Genomic DNA, 18791 nt, shown 5'->3' with positions numbered 1-18791 from the left:
ACCACCAGTCCAGGGGTCTCTGCATTTTAATTTAATTTTAAATGAAGCTTCTTAAACATTTTAAAAATCTTATTTACTTTACATACAACAATAGTTTAGTTATATATTATAGACTTATAGAAAGAGACCTTCTAAAAATGTTAAAATGTATTACTGGCACACGGAACCTTAAATTAGAGTGAATAAATGAAAACTCGGCACACCACTTCTGAAAGGTTGCCGATCCCGGCCTTAGTTATTCTACTCACAGTACTATTTAGACACTGGAACACTTTGTAAGTTGTGCAGATAATGACATAGAGTCACTTATATAAATGGTAAATAGTATATAAATGAGTTAGCAAAGCGACTATTCATGGGATGCAACTCTTTTTGGAATGGTGACGGATAAAATGAAACAAACTCATTTGGAACATGGCACATTTTATTTAATTTATTGTGTTAATGTTTATAATTTGCTGAAGACAATATTTATCAAATAGACAATTAAACTGATAAACTTGCTATTGCATGCATTTGTCTCAGTCTGTACAAAACTCTGTTAAAAATGAGAACAATAAAATTTAAATCATTAAAGTGGGATAAACAGAAGCAGTAGGCACGTCAACAAGTATGTGATAGACAACAAGATTAACCTCAGAGCTCATATGTATCTGAAATGCTGGCTCCACAGTTTAGCAAGGAATCCAAATCAAATTCCAACCTCATTCTGAACTCTCCAGATCAACAGGGTTTAGAAACACTACTGTATGTAGGTGACCTTCCCTCAAGTCAACCCTGCCAGGAGCAGTGTTTATAAGCTCTTATTAAATCTAGATCAACTTCTCCATGGGCAGAGAGATTGTTACCTCAATGCTCAAGAAGATGAAGTAACAGGGGATATTAAAGTAACTGATACAATTCTTCTCCTGGATTCTTCCTAAAAAGACAAACAAACAAACCGCTGCAATTGACAATACTTGACTTTCTTCCATTTTTTCTAGTATACAAAGTACTGGTTTACTTATGTGTGCCTATCATCGTTTAAATAGCCATGCCTTACAAGTATGAATGGGAACTAAAACAGAAGTGAGATTTTGGCAAAAACTCAAGTGAAATTCTATCCTTTTTATTATTAATGAGTATTAATTTCTGTGTGCACTCACTCATTTCAGCTGGATATAGGGTAATTTCAGACAGCATTAGATGAAAATTCACCTTTGGGGCAAATATCTGAACAAAACCTCATATCATTTTGGAATTTGCCCATTACTGCTTTTAAATCTAAAGCAAGGCACTCAAGCTGCAAAAGGGAAAAGACTATTGTTTCCTCTTCTGATATTTCTAAGGACCACCTTCCACTATGCTCTTCTGTTCTAGTGATGTGTCTATGCTGGCAAAATTCAGACCTATAAAGTACACCAGTGCAGCTCAGTCTCAGTTTGTTGAATCTTTTGGAAACATCTATTTGATATAATGTGCATGCTCAGATGCTTATCTGATCAAGTGCCATATCACGTGCAAACATCACAACATCTCATTAGAATAGTCATTCCCATGTTAATAATTGACTTGAAATCATAGAATCATAGACTATTAGGATCAGAAGAAACCTCAGGAGGTCATCTAGTCCAATCCCCTGCTCAAAGCAGGATCAACACCAACTAAATCATCCCAGCCAGGGCTTTGATAAGCTGGGCCTTAAAAATCTCTAAGTATGAAGATTCTACCACCTCCCTAGGTAACCCATTCCAGTGCTTCACCATCCTCCTAGTGAAATAGTGTTTCCTAATAGCCAACCTAGACCTCCCCCACTGTGAAAATTCTGACTTACCCCTGAGGTATGCCGCTTGATACCAGCTGCCAACTAGATATCGAGCTGTCGATCACTACCCATTGAGCCCGACAATCTAGCCAGCTTTCTATCTACCTTAAAGTCCATTCATCCAATCCATACTTCTCTGACTCATTCCCTATGCCTTGAAATTTCTTTGTCAGGGATTCTCTAAGAGCAGACAATGATCACCTGCATGCACCTTTAGTGATAGCTGCAACAAGAGGAGGTAAATTCCACGTGCTGTTGCAGAAGAAACTCAGTGACATCAGAGGCAGGAGGTGAAGCTTCTTTCTAGCACACACAAAAAGAAAAAAGAAGTTGGTAAATTGTGAAATAAATAACTCCCCTCCCTAATTTTTAAACTGCATTTGGGCGTCTGTCCTATTTAAGGTGGCCTGTGAGCAAAGCAGCAGGGGATTCATAATAGTGCATTTGTGACATCAGGCACAATGGGGATGATTGTGGTATCACACACAGAGTCATGGCTTCACTATGTGATCAAAAGAGAAGAGAGAATGGGTTGGGAGGGAAAGAAGCTTTGGTTTAAATACAGACAGCTTTGATAATTAGCAAACATGGAAAGAAAAAGTATGAGATATATGTGAAAATCAATTAATTAAAATTTATATTTAAAAGTTTTCTACAGTCAGAAAGTCTCTCTTTAAGGCAGCTGCACTTAATTTTAGTAATTTACGGAAGAAAGAAAACAGGCACATGCATAACATTGACATCTTTATAAAATATTTAACAAAGGTATCTGCCAAGGTTTTCATATTTTTTTCACGCTCTAAGCTTCCATTTACTACTTGACATAGAAGAGAGGAGGATCTGAGCCAACTGGAAAGAGCATATCAGATCTCCAGAAATCATATCACTGGAGAACACAATTGTTATCTGACTTTCAAACTTGTGAGATAAGAAAAGAATATTGTTAGCTTCTCAACAGATAAAGCTTTTAAGGATTCTTATGTTTCCTTTTTTTCCTTCTAGGTTTAAGCCTTATCTCTGAAATCAAACAGGTCGCCTCTGAAAATTCATTAGCATTAAGAAGGAACTAGATTCTGCTTATGAAAAGTAAGTCACCAGTCTTACAGATAGGTTGGGTTGTTTTTGGTGGGGAGAAGATGGAGATGCTGCGCTGAACTTTACTCTCCTCTCCTGATACACACTAATAATTTTAAAAGTGGCTAGATGGACATGGAATGAGTAAAGGCATATGTATCTGAATAATACTCAAGTTTAATTTAAGGTTCAAAATATATGAACCAGGTTAATCAGTCAGTCTTTTCGATCATAGGAAAAACAAAAATATAGATCTAAATTTTAGTTTTAGACCTCACAAGTCTTAATTTCCCACTCTAATTCCATCATATACAAGATTTACAGTTTGGTTCAATGGCTCTTAGCACCCCCACCCTACAAATTGTTCCAGCACCCGCACCCTCCCCCCCATCTGTCTACATATCTAATTATACACTATGAATGATTGTGTATAATTAGATATATAGACACAGTTGCAGCAGTCTAATTTATCATTGAGTACATGATGAAATGTTTGAAACCTTTTAATTACATAACAAAATATTTTTTAAATCACAAATCATGGATAAAGTTGTAACTGATAATAATCTGTATGCACTTGACCTCAGGATTATGCACTTTAATTTTATGAGCATTAAGAGAAGGCAATATGCAAACTTTGAAGAGCATTAGCAGGAGAATAAGTTTGTGGGATATCCTGATTTGGCACATCATTGGGATGATACTTAAATCTATCTTGCCATACTATAAGAGTTTCATCCTGGTTTAGCAAGGTCTGACATAAACCAATAATTTACACAGCCAAAGGTAATCATACATAGAGAGTTCACCAATAAAACAGGTACAGTGACTCCCTCTGAAGTTACATGCATGTATGTAAGAGCAGAATTTGACCCTTCAATTTTAATAGTTTAATCAAATATGTTTCTAATTTCCCGTTGGTATTCGGTATTTTGGCACAGGCAGAAGCAATAAATGGTACACTGATAATTACTTTTCCATGTATCATGATTGAATTAGAATATATGACACTTCAGTAGACACAGTATGTGTGTTCATCTGATGGTGGAGGCTGGCCTTTTCTTCTTTATACTAATATTCAGTGTTATCAAGAGTTTACATTAGTATAAATATCTGACTTGGGAGCCTGATTTATGTGTTATGTAATTTTTTGGTCATTTCCTAGAGTTATACAACAGACTGAAGGATTTCCACCCACAGCTACCTTCTATAAATCTGAAGTTATTAATCATAGGTATCATTTGGGGAATGATTCCAGTTAATATTCCATATTAAAGTAAGTAATTTTAGTAGTCTGTCAGATTTTCCAAAGGAAATACAGAATTAGTGACAATTTGTAGGCTTTGGATAACCAAGTATAAGATTTTTCATAATCATTTAATATAGACTTGAAAATACTTATGAATTTGCATGTATATATCTATTGCTACATTTTGATTCACTATGCCTATTATCAAGTCATTTTAGACATATATAATGTAAAAAATGCCACAAAACTATCTGACCAACTGTTAAAAATGTGCCCAACCATATCATATATATATATTTCATTTGATTTATACAAAATAATCAAGGGTGCCTAGATGCCATTGACAAAAGAACAAAAAATACTAAATAGCATCTTAACTCCTGGCAGTCAGTAAAAGTCAGCACCCAACTGAACTGCAACCTTCCCCTCCCCCCACACAGACCTAACCCTCATCTAACCCACAATCATCCCGAGGGAAAAAGCCTGAGGGAAAAAAATGGGCCTTACACAAATCCTGAAATAACAAATTCTGCTTTTATTAGTGAGAGAAGCAAATTCCAGAGTTGAGGGCTCTCCACTGAAAATGTCCTGACACCTCCCCCTGACATGAAATTCTGTGGTCTAACAGCGATAACTTATCTCAGCTGTTGCAGCAATACACAGCGAGAACAGTGGTCTCTAGTAGCCAGAGCCAAACAATCTATGTTTTATAGAGCAATATCAACAGGTTTGAGAAGAAAATATAAAGCTATTTTAGTCTTGGGAGAATTGCAATATTTAGCAAATTCTCACTGACTGATAAACAGGCTTGCACAAGTTGCCTTGGCTTTCACAGGTTTTCTTACACAGGCTAAAAATCCTTCCAGCCTGGGACCATCACTTCCCATAGTTCAGTCAGGTGATTTCAGGTGTGTTGTTGTAGGGAGAGTGAGGTCCCCTTATGCTGTCATTGTCCCTCTTTTATATCTTTCCATTCCCCTCCCTCACTTGCTGGAAAGCTTTTTTGCTGTGACCGGGGTCAAACAGTTCCCACTGTAGAGAGCTATCTGACCTGCGTCAAACAATTCACATTGTGTAGGGCTATCTTTCAGAGGTTTCTATTGCACACAGTTCCTGGGATAATCCTTGCATATGTAATCCTTTGCATCCAACGAAGTGGGTATTCACCCACGAAAGCTCATGCTCCAATACGTCTGTTAGTCTATACGGTGCCACAGGACTCTTTGCTGCCCTTGCTTGTGTGCATTTCTTCAATAAGCCACTAACATTGTTTGGCTTTATCCAACGTAGCAAATCTGAAATGGTCAATATTTCCAGTTTCAGATATAAAAATGATACATGCATGATATGAATTGGATAAACACATTCAGTAAATCATAACCTTTCCAATGACAACTTACATGAGTCATCTTGCATAAAGTACATTTATGTCATATCCATAGCATAAGCATATCTCCATAAAGAATATGGAGCGTAATGTCACAATCCCCAATTTATACTTTTCAAAATCTCATGATTTTTGAATGCTTGGGGTTGGTTATACTACAACTAGTATAAACTGAGTTTATGATTCAGGGCTTGTCGACACAGTGATTTAGTGCACAGCAAGCCAGGGTGTGGATCTAGTACACCAGTTTGCCGCACACTAACTTGTTTTGTAGACATCCCTGATGCTGCCCAACAGTCAAATGTTCACATTCTACACTAGCTGTAGCTTCTGAGTGTTCCTCAAGGGCAGCCCCATGAAAAGCACATTGCAATAATACTATCTGGATAGGAATGTGGGCCCAGTCCAATCTGAGGGTTACCAGGGGAGTTTAGCCATTGACCTCAGTAGGAGCAGATTCAAACCTATACACATGGATAACAGTGGGGAGGTCCACCCTAGAGAGAAATAGCTCTTGGAGGAGATGGGGGGGAATGAGCTCATTAAAACTGAAAAGTACAAGTCCTTATGTATAGTTAACAATTAGTATTATGTAAAAATTGTAGTGTATGTTCTTGTCTTGAAGCATTGTTGGTTGTGAAAAACTCTATAAAATTGGGGTCTTGATCCATCAAGATGCTGAGACTCTCAGATGTGCTGCTGAGCACCCTCAACTCCCAGGCAATTCAATAGCTGCTGAGCACTTTTAGCTCACATATAATTCAGTACAAATTAAGGGCACTCAGCCCTTCCTAGGAGGTGCTCAGAACGTTGCAGGCATGGCCTCTGTAGCTGATGTTCTTTCCTGTATAACTATCCCACACTCCTCACACAGGCAAAGTTCCCATTGAAGCCAGTCAAGTTTGGCAGTGGCAGGAGCATAGGATCAGGCACTCTAAAAAATTTTTTATATTTTCATGAATTTGGAAATACGAAGCATATTAGATTGTTTTAATTTATTCCCAGTATTTATGCCACGCTGTAGGAATTTGTTGCATTACAGAATGATTCCTACTACATTTTGCAGTGCCTCATAACCCAGATTACTGAAACATATGAATCTTTTTCTAAAACATTGTTAATAAAATATTAAATTGCATATTACAATTTTCAAAATGACTTTTTCATATCTGAGTTTATTTATGATGGAAATAAAAGAAAACTTTCCGAACACACAGTGAATTAACCCTTCTATATATGTATATATAATATTTTGCAGACAAACACATTTATGCTTAAGCAGCTCATATTTTCATTGTCTATATATCTTTACATAATTTAGAAACATGAATCATACCAGTTTTCCAGGCAATAAAAGTAACAGTTCTGAACCTCTTTTATGTTTATCTTATCCACTTGTATCTTTTCCTTGATTTTATATAGAAATACCCTTTGATGAGCTTTCTCATTTTTAATACCTATTTTCTTCTGTCGTTGTCTGCTACACTTGTTCTCTTTTTGCTTTTACACAAATCTACAGCATGAAGTCATATTTCTAAAATAAAAAGTCATTTATGTTTTTCCTTTGGGAAAGCTTAATCCACATGATATTAAATATGAACTGCTACCCAGGTATAGCTAGTTTTGTCTTATCAAAATACACAATAGCTAGTTACAACACAATTAATCTCCGTATGTTCACTACACACTATACTGTAACTTTATAGAAAACTATGTTGCCGCCTATTATTAGAAAAATTAAGTTTTTCATATGTGAAAAACTGATTTTTACCAGACAGAACAAATGTTTTTAAATGGTGGAGAGTCAAATATGCAAGCCTGAGATGCAAGTATTTGGATCTCTCCAGTATCTTTTAACACTACTTTTAAAATAAATGGGCATATTGTGATCTCAGTTACTCCAGATTTCCACTGGTGTCGGTCCACTGACACTGGTGTTGTTGCATCTCCTGCATGTTTATTTGATTCTCTGTCACCATTTTTGGTAAAAGTGAGAAAAATGGTTTTTGACTCTCAGTGGAGTTACTTAGGATTAAAACCAATGTAGCAAATAAGAATCTGAACCAATAAATTATATTAATCCTTGCTATAGAATTTAATATCCATTTTTTCTACTTATGTGCATGATAGAAATCAGTGAAATTAAATATTTGCCTTCCTTATTTTGCTACATATATGTATAATGCTGCACTACATCATTTTAATAAAATGTAATTTGAAAAGTATTTATGATGCATAGCATTCTGACATAGGCTTTGCTTTTTAAACACACATATTGCATAAAGATTATGAAAATACTGTGGTCTGAAAAAACAAATATATTGACATAAATGGGAGTTTGAGGTAAGTAAAGAAATCAGGATCAGGCCCATTGTTTTGCTTTTATGATGAGGTCAGAATTTTAGGTATTAGCAAATAACTTCCATATCACTGTACTGTTCTAATCTGCTTCCTCATTTTCACTTTTTATTATACATCATTCTTTCTCTTTCTTGGGGTGAACTATGTTTTGATATCACCAACTCTGTTTTTTGTTTTCTCTGTCTCCTTCCTCACACTTCTCTCCCTTTTTAAATATGAGAAAATATGTTGTATGTCCATTCTTCATGGTTTATTTTTCCTTGGAGAATTCCCAAGACTCTACACTGACAGATCTTGGTATCCAAGGGGGAATCTACTAGCAGGATTAAAGGCGAGAACCTCAATTAGACTATCTCTGATTTCTTCAGATGTTTTTTCTAATCTTTTAATATGGGATTAAAGTCAGATAGAACCTAGATTTGCTTTTTTCTTATCTAAACTTTGTTCTTTGTTTCAATTCAAGATCACTTTTTTTTTTAAAGTGAGCCTTTTTTTCTTAACTTGGAGTAATTCTAGTCTAGATGTGGATAATGAACTTTTGTCAGCTCTTATGTGATACTGCGTACAAAATAGCTTGATAAGCAATGTGAAGCATATACACACTTCTCAATGATCTGCAGGAAAACTCCCTCAGAGACTGATTAGTCTATGCTTGTCACAAATAGGGGAGATAATTATGGGGGCTTAACAATCTATATGGTGGATCTTTTGAGAGAAGAAGGGTAGATCTAAGACTGTCTCATGGATCAACCCTAATTTTTAATATTGCACATAACGTGTGTGGTTTTTTTAGCATATCCCCAGAGCGGGGGTAGTGACTCTTCCCATAGAGTGACATCATATTACTTTTTCTAGAAGACGAAAATTGTTCAAATTAGATTATCTCTAATTAGTATAATCGTATGAACCATTCTGAAAAGTTTATTGCACCCATGCTGGCAGTCTCTGATTCTACATTGAGAGCTTCTTATTACAATACATGTGCTAATTCTTAACCATGCAAATGAATATATGGTACTTAAAAGTAATATTGTTGTATTTCTTTATTTAATAAACACCACATTCCATTTTAATTCCAGAGCTAATAGCTATTTTTATGGATCTCTGTATATTAGAAAACAATCATTTACAGGATTTTTTTTTACTAGTTTTAAGTAAAGAATGTGTCGTTCCCACAAGTAATTTATATTCATTACACAAATGGCTTTGTTAAGCAATACTAGTGATATTTTGAAGAGCTTTTAGCAAATGCTAAGAAAATAATTGCTCAGTTTAACATTATTTATGAACACAGGGGCCTGATGCTACAAGCACTTATCCTTGCACATATGCTCATCCCCAAGCATGGGGGATACAAGGAACCCAATTCCTGCCATGAGCTCGCCTTGACTTCAGTGGGAGTTGTGGGTGCTCAGCTCAATTCAGGATCAGGATCTGAAGCAGTTCTTAAGTGGACTTTCCCCCCCCAAAATCTAACATCCTGTTCTCCCTGCAGATTAACTGTGCATATTCCACATATACTAATTTTTGCCATAAAGATAGAGGGCAGCATGGATTATCCCCCTCGCACAGACTTTTTTCAGTTTCTGGGCCGCTCTACTCAGAAGTGACTTTGGCTGTCTTAAAAGTGCAGCCTTCATCACAGTGATATCCCGCTCCTCTTTTCTGCCCCCTTTTCTTCTCACTGACAGTCACTAGCTCTTCCTGCCCTTTTTCCTTCTTACTTTCTTTTGGGTGAAACCCAGTGACTTTACCAACCAGCTTGCTCATTACCTTATTTAACAGAGTCATCCCGATGTGCACAGATCCCTGCCTACAGCTAAGCAAGTGCTTACCCTTGGTGAGCGTGAATACAACTTGGGGGAATCATAGGGTATAGGACTCTGGTAGCTGCTCTCGCCCTTTGCTGAGACCATATCCCTTAGGAGCAAACGCTTTCCTCCCACACCCCAATTTCTTGCTAAAACAGCATTGTCACCTAACACCAAAAGAGGGTTTGCAGCTGAGAATCCCAAGCAGAGGGAAGCATCTCCCTACAGCCCAGACATAGGCACCTATCTCCAACAAGATGGGGAGGGAGGGGAGCTTAGCACACACTCCTCAGCTTGCACTTTGTGAAGCCAGCCCTTTGTTTTCAAAGCATTGAAGGATGTTCTCATTTATGCTCATTTCTGGGTTCTAACTGTGTAACTAAATAAAGCCAGGATAATGCACTCTCTGTAGTGTACCTGTGGATCAGTCAGATTTAGTGAGATGTATTTCATTGATTTTTAGCAATGAGTTGCAATTAATCCTGATGCTGTTAGCAAACCTCAAGAAGCTGGCTAGTGCCACTCTTCCTTTTAAGCAGCAGTCAAGACATTGAGATAAAAGCTGGCACTTCACCTTGGTTCAGATAACAGTTTTTCGGAAATTAGACAAGTCATTCCTATTATATAGAAAAGTATAATCCGTGTGGTTTCTGTGGAGAATATTTCAGGGCTATTCATTAGGAAAAGAGAAGATTTAGAGTTCAAAGTGTAACTAACAAAATCAATAATTCAGCTCTCTTCACATATATTTCTGACACTAAAATAAAATACAGTTACATAGAGTTGGTGATTGTACTTAGTTTGTGTAAGACATGCCTACTTGGTGTGGCACTCTGTCCCATGCTAGTGGTGGCTAGGCCAGCTAGTGATTGATAAGTCTGCTATATGCCTTGGCTAACAGAGCTGGGTCATTTATCTCAGGCAATAGTGGCTCAAGTATTAAAAGCTGCAGAGGTCTCAGGTTGGATCCCCACTGCTGACAACCCGCCCAAAACTGTTGGCATTACGGGTGGAAGCATAGAAGATAGCAGTTCACCCACATTCCGCCATTTTACTTAAGACCACTGACTGTCTGTGTTTGAAGAGGTGGAGAGCTATTTCATCACTGGAGGGAGTTGCAGACAATCACAAAACAATCACAGCATAACGTTCTGACATGGTCACAACATTTGCAGCATAATATTGCGTCATGATGATCAACCTACTACCTTTCCAGAGGCAAGCAACTTCATGATGAAAACATTGCAAAATGATTTCAAGCCTGTAGCTAGGCAAATACTGCAAAAAAGCTTCTTCTTTTTCAAATAAAACCCACAACTTTGCTCTCATGGTATTCACAATTGTTTTTGTTTATTTCCTAGGAACATTTCTACACACCATTTTTGTCTTATAGAAAAGTGTGTAAAAAGTGAATATGCAACATGATGGTTAGTGCTGGAAATATTTATGTGGCCATCTTGAAAGCTCTTTGATTTTCTTCTGTCTATAAAAGTTTTCAACTTCTTATCAAAGAGCAGAAACAATACCATGAGAATTTGAATTTTCCACACCAGGAAAATCAACTAGTGGCTAATTAGCAATATAGTTGAAGCATTTTTGTGCACAATCCATAAGGTAAAATAAGTTTGCATAGTCAATCCATTTCATATAACAAGCAGACTCTGTGTGTGGATTATTGATACACAAAAAGGGGGTTAATTTATCAAATAATTTATTTGTTGGGAATATTTCATCCAAATCTCATCAGGAAGTCACATATTTTGTGTCTAGTTATGACTCCAGTCAGCAGAATATCTCCCTTTTCTCCTCCTTCCTGGATGCTGGGAGGGAGTGAGGAATGATCCCCCCCCCCCTTTGTCACCTTCTGTCCCCTTACTGATTGCTTTATAAGCTTAGGGAGGGATCCCAGCAGAGGGGATCCATTTGCTCAGCCCTTGCATTGAATCCTCATTATTTACAAAGGGCAATGGTGAATTCTCATCACTGACAATTTTGAAATCAAGATTAATTTTATTAAAGATCTGCTCTTGTTTGAAAGGAATTATGTTGGGGAGTTCTAGGGCCTCTGTACAGGAGGTCAGGTAAGATAGTAACAATGGCCCCTACTATATATATCAGGCAGGCTGAGGAGCATTCTTTTGAATGGTATTTGGCATGAGCTTCCTATGTCACCCCACATGACAGGCACTAGAATTAGACCAGGGGTAGGCAACCTATGGCATGGGTGCCGAAGGCGGCATGTGAGCTGATTTTCAGTGGCACTCACACTGCCCAGGTCCTGGCCACCGGTCCGTGGGGCTCTGCATTTTAATTTAATTTTAAATGAAGCTTCTTAAACATTTTAAAAACCTTATGTACTTTACATACAACAATAGTTTAGTTACATATTATAGACTTATAGAAAGAGATCTTCTAAAAACATTAAAATGTATTACTGGCACGCGGAACCTTAAATTAGAGTGAATAAATGAAAACTCGGCACACCACTTCTGAAAGGTTGCCGACCCCTGGATTAGACACAGGAATGTCAAGTATCACTGATCAAGATAATCCCCTTAAAAGGTGAAAAAGGAAATGTTTGCCCTGCTGCTGCCTAGACTGTGCTTGTTCTAGGGATATGGATTGACTCCCAGTTCCCAGTGCTATCAATCAAGTCACTTTTCTAAGATCTTAACCTAAGTACAGATATTTTAGAGACATAAAAAAATGAGAAAAGAACATTTTTAAATTAATCAAAATGTTAGTAACGTCATGTAAGTATCTTGCTTCTTCCACTTCCGTAATGGTTTAAAGTGTGTTTCCATTTTCTAATTCACTTCAATTAATCAAAAAGGCACTTTTTCTGTTGTAAAGTATTCAAATATTAAATCTAACTGCAGAGTGATGAAGAAGTTTGAGATCTACATAATAATTATTGTTATTCATTCATAATTAAGTATCAGAGGGGTAGCCGTGTTAGTCTGGTTCTGTAGAAGTAGCAAAGAATCCTGTGGCACCTTATAGACTAACAGACGTTTTGCAGCATGAGCTTTCGTGGGTGAATACCCACTTCTTCGGATGCAAGCCACGAAAGCTCATGCTGCAAAACGTCTGTTATTCATAATTAAGTAGCCTGAGGAATTTTTTAAAAGAAACATGCTCCCATTCTCCTTAGCCTCTCAGTTCCTTTCATTTGAAGTGGCAGTAGTTTAAGCTTTAAGCAGATCATCCACAATCCAGCTCCTCATGTCCTGAAAGTCTTTAGGAAGAGCAAAGCATAGCTAAAAGGGACAGGCTGAGCTTCTGAAGAATGAGGCCTAGCTTTTCAATAACTTTATGTTCTTCAGTTTTGGGCAGTACAGCTTGAGACCCTTAATAAGGGTCAGGTTTTCAGAGGTAATGAGCACTCACAGCTCCAGCTGAAGTTAATAGGAGCTACAGATGCTCAGCATCTCTGAAAATCAGACTCAACATTAAGTATCTCAAGTTGGGAATCCAAATATTGAGGCATGTTAATCAGTGACACCTTCTTAAAATGTAGGCCTTAATAGTTACAACTTCCCTCCACCACTTGTCCCCTCAATGTGGTCAAATGTTGGCAAGAAAACACGAAGAAGGAAGGAATGAATTGAACAATATGTAGATAAGAATTCTGATCAGATTGGTGCAAAGGCTCTGGGCTAAATTCTGCTCTCAGCGATATGCTGTAAATATAGTGCAATTCCATTAATTAGAATGATATTACACTTGTGTAACTGTGATCAGAATCTCACCCACTTTAGCCCTGACATGTGCCTTCACTGGAAGATAATTCTGTAAGTCTTTATCATTTAGTCAAATCAGAGCTTTCATTAAGAGCTCTGCGATTCCCAGGGAGACGTGTGTTGTAACAGCCACTGCAGCTAGTGCATACTAACCTCTGTCATATGACTGAAGTATTAACATTTTGTAACCCTAACCCATATATAATAACATTCAATCTTTTACCAGCATTCCTGTGGATCACACCTGGATTGCCAGAGCCCTAGAGATGTGTACACTCTTACCGACCCAATAAGACATAGTATTTGCCTTAAATTATTTGGCAGCAAGGAGATGCTTTTTCTAAAAACAGAAGTCATGGGGCAAATTCATCCCTAGTGCAACTTGACTGAAAACAATTCAGTTGCACTAGGAATAAATTTGACCTACTGTGATTAAAAGAAATAATTATCAGAACATACTTGAAATTACAAAATAAGGATGACATAACAATCATGGTTACTTGTGTCAAAAATTCTAAGCAGTCTGCTTTCCTTTGCTGAGATGACAATAAATACCTACTTTTGTTGGTAAATAGGAAGTAGTACCTAACAGAATTTGGATTGTTCAGCATCCATGTTAAAAATAATCCAAGTTAGTCATTCACCAGTAAAAATCCTGAAAGAATTCAAATGAATAATATAGCAGTGGGATGCTACAGATGTCTGTCTTTAGACTGACAGCTCCTGTAGGTGAAGTTTTCAAACTAAATATGACTTAAATTAAGACGAGCACCAATTTAATCCTTTGGTGCTCAATGTTATGTTGATTCTTGCATGTTTAGCTGGGGTAGAGATGCAAACAAGAGGATACTAAGATCAAACCTAAGAGATACTTCTCTGTCAGTGAGACTTTTTCCCCCCCCCACAAGTGGGAAAGCATAACATGAGCTTACAAAGGATAACTACTAGGAATCTAGCTATGGCTGAAGACTCACTAAGCTATTCATTTCTGGTATGTCTCTATTGACTGCTGGGGAAATGCAGCATGGATGTGTTTGGGCCATTGTTTCTTGCATTGGCTGTTAAATACAATTTTGAACTATTCAGGCTGTTCTATCTTTAGTTAATTACTCATCACTGAAGACCTAGGACTGCATGACTTTAAAGGAAAATTGCTTTGACTAGTTTGTTTCACCATTAAGTTTTCTTTGAGCAATCAAAGCACCAAATGTAAATTTTCCAGGGTACAACTGCTTAAGTCACTAGACACATTTCCAGAGGCCCTATTCCATGATTCAGAAATCATCGCTGATTCCATACATAGTTTCTTTAGCAAACTGTCTCAGTCAGAGGCCCACGTTTAACACTAGGTTGGCAGTTGTAAATCCTGGCAGAGTCTGTCAGTGGCAACCAATGACAGGGAGTTTGTAGTGATGGAAAGTGGCAACTTTGAACATAACAACATAAGAATGGCTGTACCGGGTCAGACCAAAGGTCCATCTAGCCCAGTATCTGTCTACCGACAGTGGCCAATGCCAGGTGCCCCAGAGGGAGTGAACCTAACAGGCAATGATCAAGTGATCTCTCTCCTGCCATCCATCTCCATCCTCTGACGAACAGATGCTAGGGACACCATTCTTACCCATCCTGGCTAATAGCCATTTATGGACTTAGCCACCATGAATTTACCCAGTTCCCTTTTAAACATTGCCTGCTAGAGAAGCGCACAGGGGACCATCAAGGCCCCCAAACAATGTGGCACTGGCTGGGAATGGGGGCTTGCTCTGACTACCAAGGATACCCTGATTTAATGCATTCCCTATGCTACCTGAAGTGACAAATCACAACACTAGATGTCCTCCTTCCCCTGGGCTGCCTGGGGCAAAACTGGGTTGGGGTGGTGTATCCTATGCTTTCCCATTCCAACTTTGGTAAATCTAGTTCAGAGTCACTGGAGTTATTCCAGATATACATTGTAACTGAGAGCAGGATTTGGCCCTAACTACATGCTGATGACTGAGTTGCTTATCACTTCTATAAACCAGTAAACATGGCTACTGAACTAGTACACAACATCTCAGGGATGTGAACCCCCAGTAACTTCTAGGCACAAGGGGAAAATTGTAGCTGACAACTTTGACTGTATACCCCTTTGCTTTTCCTTGCTTTAAATAATAACCTTAATGTTACTAAATAGTTTTATTACAGTTTATGCTCTTCTTGAGTATTTTTACTTATGGAAAAGTCCTATACAATTATTAATAATGAAATTAAGTCAGATTCTAATAAAAATTACTCTAAAATCTATAGGATTGGATAGAAAATATCTTTTCTATAGGTATTTTTAATCATCCTATAGAATTGTATAGCAAGAATATAATCCTCCTGTAAATTCTGAAGGTGGAGTTACAAATAAACCTATAGGAAGGCTTTCAGTTTCTATTACATTCTATAGGAGTTTTCCATAAGCGACAGGGTGACTTTTTTTAACATTAGAAATGGGTAAACTGATTTATTTTATGCTTTGGGCCCAGAAATGTCCATTTACATTCGTACTCTGCCACTTAGAGAATGCTTTGTGGTATCTCCAGTCATGAGCCAGTCAAGCACATCTGGTGGCAGCATTGCAACTTCTACCTGTAGTCTCATAATATATGCACATTTGGTTTTGAAAGCCCTTGCTTGTGTTGTAATTTTATTTATTGTTTTTATTATGGTAGTGCCTAAAGGGGGAAGGGTCTCACTGTGCTAGACACGTAACAAAATATAACAGAGACAGTCCTTATCCCAAAGAGCTCACACTCTAAGTTTAAAATGAGAGGCAATGAGTGGCACCAGTCAGATGGTAGGGAGCACAAGGAAACAATGAGACAGTTATGAACAGTTGACAAATAGTAGTGATAGCATACCAGCTATCTGACCATTATGATAGTGCTAACTAGAATATTTCAGACGCTAGTAAATTACCTTTTGGAGGTATTCTTAACAGGAAATTGTGTGTATGTGTGTCTGGAGAGTGGAAAAATAAAGCACGGTAGATTGTTAACACCAGTCTCAAGGTCTCTGTCTTCCCTTCCCAAAAATAAACAAACCAACCTCAGATGTGCTCGATATAACACTCTTCCACATTCACTTCACTGTGGCTTGCTTTGAAATACAGGTCATTAAGGTGCTAATACATGGATCTCTAACATGATATAATGTGTCATTTCAATATGGATATAAAGCTATTAAGATAGATCATGTCAAAAAACCTCGTGCTAATGCCTCCATACTATGCATTGACATGATCCATCTTAATGGCTCCCCTCCTTCAGAGCTGTTACGATGTGTTATGTCAAGGCATAATATTGAGCCTTTCATTTGACACGATACATCTTATCAACTGTTCTTTTGGAGTTATTCAAATGTAGAGTGTCAGTGCATAATATGGCGTTAATACGTAGATCTTTGACATGATGTACCATGTCGATGCATAGTAATGGCTGTTATGATAACAAGCAGTGCTTAGTAAAATGTTTTGAAATAGTTACTACATATGCACAGTGGATGAAATTCTAATGATCTGGTTTTTTTAAAACACTGTACTGTGGGGAAGAATTAAAGCCGCTATTTTTTAAGGACCTACATGTTAACATTGCACATGGGGAGTACAGTACTTGGAGAGGAGCTTGAACTGCATAGCTCCAGATACACGTCTCAGGGAAGCCACTGTAGCACCTATCTAATGAACAGTGCTAAAATACATTTCTTAGTGAAACATTTTCCCTGGCCAGCGCAGGCAGGATCAATAAGTATCGTTTTTCAGATATGGTGCTGAATGTGCTTTTCTGTGTGTCCATCTCAGGTGGCTGATAGTCCAAGTGGTGGAAAAAGATCCTTGGCACTTTTCAAAATGAGTTAAGGAGTCTTGGCAAACATTCTGTCACTCATCAGAGCAGAAACTCAAAGCTTTGTGAGACATATTTCAGAGTGCGAGCGTGCTACTGTAGCAATCAGAGTCCAGACACCCCAAGGGAAACACAGGAGGTCTGAACCCCAAAGAATAAGCACTTGAATCAACTCATTGCATACAATGCTATTGTGTATAAAATATGATAAGTAAGATTTTTTTTATGAAAGCTTGTAATATTCTGAACTTGGTCATTACAAGATATGCATACAGCCTTTGGTTATGAATCTATGTATTTCTGTACATAGAATAGTACGCTCATGACTGGTACCACAATTTCAAGTACACCTCACAGTACGCAGGGCCCTCCAAAGCTAGTTGTTCATACACAAGTAACTTCAAGGGCCCATCTATTGTCCAGGTAGGAAAAGACCATGGTGGACCATTATAGTTAGTGGTTAATCACTGAAGCAACTTGAAATTGAAAAGAAAAACCCAGTCTTGGAAAGCTAAGAGAGGAGAGAATTTTCCCCACCATAAATCACCATACGCTGAGAAAAAGCAAAAAAAAAAACCCCAACAACATGTAAACCTTTAAAAGAAAAGGGGTTAGAGGTGACGCTCATCCACAAACTGAGGGCCAACGTGTAGGCACTGTTCTGTCCATGAAATGCTGGATCTCCTCTTTGATGAGGGCACTGTTCGGAAACTGTTCAGAGGCAATAGGTAGCTTATATTAGAAAAAGGAATTTAGCTAATATAGACATGTAAAGCCTAAAGTTGCATCCTCTTGTTTATCTTTGGTATAACGTGCATGTACTTGCTTTTCCTTACTACGTCCATCTTTCAATCTGTGATTTTTCTGTTAGATAAACCTTTTGTTTATTTTTACCCAAAGCAGGGTTCAGAATTTGAGCCCTGAATTTGGCATGTGCCAAAGTGAACTGATAATTGGGGGCAGATTTCAGTCCTTTGGGGGGTGATGAACCACAGGGGAAAAGTCAAAATGTCTGATAGGTAAAACAGGTTGGGGTAGATGGACTTGGGAAGACTCTGGATATGAAGGGCTGTTGACGTCACCCTGCAGGGAGTAACTAGCCTGATGGAAGCCAGGAGGAGATCTCTCTCTGAACCATAGCACCATAGAATTAAGGCACCCAAAGTTACAAAGCAGGCAGTGGCAAAACCTCTCACTGGTGATCACCAAAACATCACAGCTACTCGGTGTGTCTATACAGCCACTATGGAACCAATATTTAATAAAGTAAGTCAAGGTAACTTGAGTGTAAGACATGCTATGTGAAGCAAACCCTAACCTATTCTATTCTCAGGTAATGGGCATATTCCTAATAACTGAGAAATCTACTCCTCACCCCCACCCCAAAAGCATCCTAAACTCCAGCCAGTACTTACAAAAGCATCACTTTGTGCAACTGATCTCTTCACTCAGTATCTAACCTCTTATTTTTAAACAAACTAACTGAGAAACTA

At 37.9% G+C, this 18791-nt stretch overlaps 1 long non-coding RNA gene across 2 annotated transcripts in view; it reads left to right on the top strand.

Annotated features, from left to right (window-relative positions):
• LOC120388074 overlaps window positions 1–18791 on the top strand; it is an 89870-nt gene that overhangs the window by 64205 nt on the left and 6874 nt on the right. Inside the window, exons 3-4 of one of the 2 annotated variants that reach the window (XR_005590489.1) lie at window positions 2807–2890; window positions 4044–4155. This is a non-coding gene — a long non-coding RNA (uncharacterized LOC120388074). Of the gene's footprint in view, window positions 1–2806; window positions 2891–4043; window positions 4156–18791 lie in introns of those variants that run through there. The other variant, XR_005590488.1, reaches the window with a different exon arrangement.

The sequence above is a fragment of the Mauremys reevesii genome, linkage group 1, assembly GCF_016161935.1.
Source record: "Mauremys reevesii isolate NIE-2019 linkage group 1, ASM1616193v1, whole genome shotgun sequence".
Lineage (NCBI taxonomy): Eukaryota > Metazoa > Chordata > Testudines > Geoemydidae > Mauremys > Mauremys reevesii.
Note: the sequence above shows the minus strand (reverse complement) of the source record. Positions and strands in the feature narration are given on the sequence as shown.